The sequence below is a fragment of the Pongo pygmaeus genome, chromosome 3, assembly GCF_028885625.2.
Source record: "Pongo pygmaeus isolate AG05252 chromosome 3, NHGRI_mPonPyg2-v2.0_pri, whole genome shotgun sequence".
NCBI classification, from domain to species: Eukaryota; Metazoa; Chordata; class Mammalia; order Primates; family Hominidae; genus Pongo; species Pongo pygmaeus.
The window spans coordinates 156,087,654-156,094,331 of NC_072376.2; the positions used below are offsets into that span (position 1 = coordinate 156,087,654).

General features: G+C 42.6%; 1 pseudogene; it reads left to right on the plus strand.

Annotated features, from left to right (window-relative positions):
• The first annotated feature begins 4,045 nt into the window (after positions 1 to 4,045).
• Positions 4,046 to 4,838, plus strand: LOC129034607 (lysM and putative peptidoglycan-binding domain-containing protein 4-like; annotated as a pseudogene).
• The last annotated feature ends 1,840 nt before the right edge of the window (positions 4,839 to 6,678 follow it).

The following is a 6,678-nucleotide window of genomic DNA, read 5'->3' on the forward strand; positions in this document are numbered from 1 at the left end:
TTACCAATGTCATTTCTCACAGAATTAGAAAAAAAAATTCTAAAATTTATATGGAAACAAAAAAGAGCCTGAATAGCCAAAGCAATCATAAGCAAAAAGAACAAATCTGGAGGCATCACACTACCTGACTTCAAATTATACAGCAAGGCTATGGTAACCAAAACAGTATGGTTACTATAGCCATGCTGGTAAAAATAAAATAAAATAAACATTCAGATCTCAATGGAACAGAATAAAGGACCCAGAAATAAAGCCAAATACATACAATCAACTGATCTTCAACAAAGTCAACAAAACTATGCATAGGGGAAGGACACCCTATTCAATAAATGGTATTGGGAAAATTGGGTAACCATATGCAGAAGAATGAAACTGGACCTATACCTTTCACCATACACAAAAATTAACTTAGGATAAAATTAAAGACTTAAACATAATACCTGAAACTATAAAAATCCCTCAAAGAAAACCTAGGAAAAACTCTTCTGAACAGTGGCCATGCAAAGTAGTTATGACTAAGTCCTCAAAAGCAAATGCAACAAAAACAAAAATAGGCAAATGGGACTTAAACTAAAAAGCTTCTGCACAGCAAAAGAAACAATCAATAGAGTAAACAGAAAACCTACAGAATGGGAAAAAATATTTGCAAACTATGTATCTGACAAAGGGCTAATATCCAGGATCTACAAGTAACTCAAACAAATCAACAATAAAACAAATAGCCCCATTAAAAAATGGGCAAAGGAAATGAACAGACATTTTTCAAAGAAGATATACAAATGATGAAGAAGCATATGAAAAAATCAACATCACTAATCATCAGAGAAATGCAAATTAAAACCACAATGAGATATTATCTTACACCAATCAGAATGGCTATTATTAAAAAGTCAAAAATAAACCAGGTGTTGGTGAGGATGTGGAGAAAAGGAAATGCTTATACACTGTCAGTGGGATGTAGATTAGTACAACATTTATGGAAACAGTATGGAGAGTTCTCAAAGAGCTAAAATGAGAACTTCCATTGAATCCAGCAATTCCACTATTAAGTATATGCCCAAAGGAAAATAAATCATTATATCAAAAAGATACTTGCAGCCAGGCACGGTGGTTCATGCCTGTAATCCCAATATTTTGGGAGGCTGAGGCAGGCAGATCACCTGATGTCAGGAGTTCGAGACCAGCCTGACCAACATGGAGAAAACCCGTCTCTACTAAAAATACAAAATTAGCCAGGCATGGTGGCACATGCCTGTAATCCCAACTACTAGGGAGGCTGAGGCAGGAGAATCTCTTGAACCTGGGAGGCGGAGGTTGCAGTGAGCTAAAATTCCACCATTGCACTCCAGCCTAGGCGACAAGAGTGAAACTGTCTCAAAAAAAAAAAATACCTGCACCAATATGTTTATTGCAGCATTTTACAATATCAAATATTTACAGTATCAAATATATGGAATCAACCAAAGTGTCCATTAACAGAGGATTGAATAAAGAAAATATTTTAATATTTTAGATAAAGAAAATATTTTATTTATACACATACACACTATGAAATACTACTCAACCATAAAAAGAATGAAATTATATCTTTTGCGGCAACACAGATGGAACTGAAGGCCATTGTCTTAAGGGAAATAACTTATATTGCATGTTCTTAATTACAAGTAGGAGCTAAACAATGGGTACACATGGACATACAAAGTGGAATTATGGACACTGGAGACTACAAAATTTGGAAGGATGGGAGGGAGGTGAGGGCTTAAAAATTACCTATTGGGTACGATGTTCACTATTTGGTTGATGGGTACACTAAAAGCCCAGACTTCACCACTATGCAATATATACATGTAAGAAATCTGCACTTGTACGCCTTAAATATATTATAAATAATACACAAATAAAAAGAAAATAAATAGTCACATATTTGATTGTAAAACTTATTTCCCAAATCAGCCAGGATTCATTCAGAAAAGCAAAATTCATTTTACCTGTTTCAAGCAATAGGATGTTACATCTGGTAACTTCGATGATTACAAAATCAGTGGAAGGACTGGTGGAATGAAGGTCAGAAAAAGCCAGCACTAACTCTCAGGGTCACCAGTGTCTTTCAGAAACTTCAAAGGTTACAAGCATTGCAGGATATAGCTGGCAATGAACATAGGTCTTCTTGCTCCATGGTGGGTGATATTCAAGTAAATGCCCAGAGACCTCTACAAAAAGGCCTCTCTCAGATTGCTCCTCATGAATCCATCCACCGCTGCTGAAGCAGTCTTTAGTCTTTCAAATAACACACAGATGCCTCTCATTGATAGAATCTAACCCAGAATTCTGCTGGCCAGGATTCTGAAAATTTTGTTTCCAGGCATCCAATTTCCACTAAACAGGGAAGATTCTAGAAGAAAGAAAATGCCTCTGAGTTGCCTATAGGCCGTCAGAAATATCTTCCATCAACCATGTTCATCAAGGCTTATATGCCTTGTGTTTGCAAAGTATTTTCACGCACTTTTTTTTTTTTTTGAGACAGAGTCTCATTCCATCACCCAGGCTGGAGGGCAGTGGTGAGATCTCGGCTCACTGCAACCTCTCCACCTCCTGGGTTCAAGCCATTCTCATGCCTCAGCCTCCCGAGTAGCTGGAATTTCAGGCACACAACACCACGCCCAGCTAATTTTTGTAGTTTTTGTAGAGACAAGGTTTTGCCATATTGGCCAGGCTGGTCTCGAACTCCTGACCTCAAGTGGTCCTCCCACCTCAGCCTCCCAAAGTGCTGGGATTATAGGCATGAGCCACCATGCCTGGCCTATTTTCTTACTTGAGTTTCACCATAACATTTTGTGCTCATATGGCTGATATCGTGACCCTTAATTTACATTTGCCTTTTCTTTATTCATTCTACAATAAGCCAGTTGGCCCAAAGACACTGAGTTGTATTCCAGCAGATGCATTCTAATCAAGGAAATTTTTTTGACTCTAAGATAGCAATTTAACTTGCACACCAAATGGTGTGATAGTGAAGGTCACTAATAGTAGTTCTCAAGTGAATTTACAAGTTTACTTCTTTAAATTGTACTTTATGTTATCTTCAAATATGAGAATTCTTAATATTTCTAACTTTATATTAATGAGGAATAATTGTGTAGACTTCTCTTACATATGTGATAAGGACTTAAAAGTTATACAGTCAGACTTTCACTACCTACCAGTAATCACTTGCAAGATCAAGTTGGGCAGCACACAGAAATTTTTTGAACATTTAATCAACAAACCTAAACACATAAAGTAGCAATGGTAAATGGCACAGTTAATATTAAGACACAAACACACCTAAAATAGTTCTTGTGTGGTATGGGGAATTGAGAAAACAAGAGAAATAGTCAATGCAACCAACAAATCACAAACCATGGCATCTCAACGAGCTCTATTAAAAGTAACGGCAAAAATCGCAATTACTTTTGCACCAACCTATATAAGACCTGTATATTCTGTCACTAACAATTCCAACAATATAAATTTAAATTTGGCTGAGGTACCTGGCCTGGAGGAGAGGTCCACAGTCCTGGCTAGGGGGTCTGTGTGGGCTCAGCTTCCCAGTCTGTCTCGCTCCTTGGTTTGGGGCCAAGCCACCATTCCCGGGCTCCTGGGCGACCCTTCTGCAGCTGGACGGGCGGTGACCCTGAGTGTCCAAGGCTGACCCCACGTGGCTGAGGTTCTGCCTTTGTGGAATGTTGGGGCCCCGCCCTTACAAGCCTTGGGGTTGGCTGCTCCGCGTGCGTTTTTGTGTGAGCTTTCATTTAGGAACCCCCTCCTTTCACAGAAGGGGCCAGCCTGACCAACATGGTGAAACCCTGTCTCTACTAAAAATACAAAAATTAGCCGAGTGTGGTGGCACATGCCTGTAATCCCAGCTACTAGGGAGGCTAAGGCAGGAGAATCACTTGAACTGAGAAGGCAGAGGTTGCAGTGAGCTGAGATCACGCCACTGCATTCCAGCCTGGGCAACAGAGTGAGACTCCATCTCAAAAAACAAAACAAAAAAAGAATGCCAATGGGCACTCCTCTGAGGAACTCACCCTCACACCCTGTGGTTCTGCGGCCTGGGACAATGAGCCCTGAAGAGCAGTGCCTACCAGCCCCACCAGCCAGGAGCAGGCGCCAGTGCCACTGCAGCAGGGGCTGGCCCAGGAGGACAGCCTCAACAAGCTGGCTTTGCAGGACAGCTGCAAAGTCACAGATATCAAAGTCAACAACTTCATGAGAGTTGTTGACTTTTCAGACTTACATGCCTTGGAATCCATTACGATTCCAGTGAAAAACAATGGGATCCTAACAGAGACTCACAAAGAACTAAAACCCCTTCTGAGCTCATTTTCAGAGACCTAAGTGACCATAGAACTGCCAAATCCAGATAGCAGTCACAGACACTGATGCCCACACCAGTCAACTGATGGATTTCTTTAAGGAGATTGACCAGAATATTGAGTGTGCATTGCAGTCAGAAATCTTTTTATGGGAAAGTTACTGCATAGAGACCCTCCTATCAGCAACTGCTCCCAGCTCCTCGAAAGATGCCAACAAACGGTGCAGACTGTGGAATTCAGTGATGGAATGTCTTTTTTTATCATGCTTCTAGTTGGGATTGTTTTGCCCATCTTTCATTTGGTCTATTTTAAAATACAGGCTACTGGCGAGACCCTAATAGCATGAACACAACTCCTGTCCCCAGTGGTTCCATGGCAATGAGTACAATGCCCGGGGAAATCTCCAGGTGAGGAATTCCAGTGCCAACCACAACCTCTTCAGACAGCCAGTTCAGTCAGACCACCCAGCCAGGGAACTAACCTTTGTTTTTAAAGAACCTGCCCAGCTTTTGCAATTAGCTCTTGAAGTGCATCAGCTGTCACTGGTCACATCCTAGGGGTGCTGCATTTTGTGTCCTGGGAAGGATGGACACGTTTCAGAAGTCACCACGGTGTTCTCAATTGCAGTGACCCTGAGGAATGGCCTCACCCAACCCAAGCCTCCAGAATCGAAAACACCAGCACCCTTAGCCTCTTGTATCCAGAGAGGATCAGCAGCAAGATGTTTACATGTGACAGATGGTTATTTCTTGTAGACATTTAGTGGACTGGCCATGTCTTCACAGCAGCACTGCTTGGGTCCCCAAGTTGGATATGCTTGGAGAGAAAGGAATGGCCTTGGCCAACGGACCTGTAGTGTGGGAGCCCCTGTGATTGGCGTGGGTTGCCTGGTTGTTGCAGTTTCCCTGCTTGCTGGGGAGCAGGGACTGGCTCTGAGAAGGGTTGTTCTCTGTCTCCCTGGCAAAGGTGCTGTGGAATAGTCTTGGCATGTTACCCTGTTTTAGAGAGTGACAAATTACAATTGTAACAAAGTCTACTTCATATTTGCTTCATCGGTTAGTCTTCTTGAGGCAATGCCATTTCTAGAATTGAAAAAGCCCCAAGTCCAAACTGCTGTACTGTTGAACAAAGGGCAGTTCTGCACTGTTGAATAAAGAGCAGTTCTGCTCCTATCTTTATTTAGAGCTGCTTAGTCTGACACACAGGCATGTCTCAAGCTAGGCATATGCACACAGGGCCGTTGCCCAGTTCCTCAAAGGCTCCCTAGATTCTCCCAGGAGGCTTCCTTGGAAGGAGCACTTGCTGGCCAGCATCTGGAGAGGAGGATGGGTGCCTGTTGCTGAGACACCAGCATGGATATCTATCTGAAGCTGCACAGTCGCCAGGCCAGCGCTGCTGAGAGCAGCAGCTCCTGTACTATTTGGCACAGGGTGTTCCCTGCTGCTTCCCTAACTCAGTTTTTAGGAACTGTAGTGTCACAGCATGAGAATGTGGCTCAGTCTTTTTCTTTCGGGTGATGCCCCTAAAATAACACTCTATATACACTGTAGTTCGTAATGTTCAAGGACCAAATGCTTCATGGAGGGGCTAGAGGTGACCTTTGCCAAAGAAAGGCCATCAAAACATGGGGCCTGATACCTGAGGGAAGAGGCCTGCGGTTTACCTGGTCCTCCTCCCTGACAAGGCAACAGCAGTGCTGTGGATTTGCTGGAGGTGAGAGCCTGCTGCTGCCTTGGAGTCAGTGGCATGTAGCACAGAGGGGCGGGGAGGGGTGGAGGTGGCTGGCAGCCCAGCCTCCAAGGCGTATGGACAGGAGGAAAAAACACTGCACAAATGCTGGGCTTAGGGATGGTTATGGCCTTTGATACATCAGGCCTGGAGAGAATTTTAAAAGATCTCACCATGTACAAGGATGGGAGTGTGGCCAAGGAGTACTTGAGATTGGCTTCCAATTTCTGTCATCTCAGTTGTGTGAAAAAACAATTGGCCTAGGGCTCAATTAGCAAATTCAAATTATCTTCAATGATAAATGTTTTCTTGGACACCAGAAAGATCTTCAGGATAAAAAGAACTTCTGAACTTTTGCTACAGGAAATGTGTTAATCATGTAAGTGCTTTTCCAGCCAAATGTCTGTGCTCTCTGTCCCACTGAGGGCCACAGGTTCCTCTAACATCTGCCCCCAGAACTTCGCCAGGCAGGGCCTGGAGTCCCATGGGAAAATCACTTTTTCCAGGCAAAGAATGAATGTATCCTTTACTTTCCGAAAAATAATTTCTTCTGTGAAAAAAATAAAATAAAATAAAATAAATAAATGTAGGC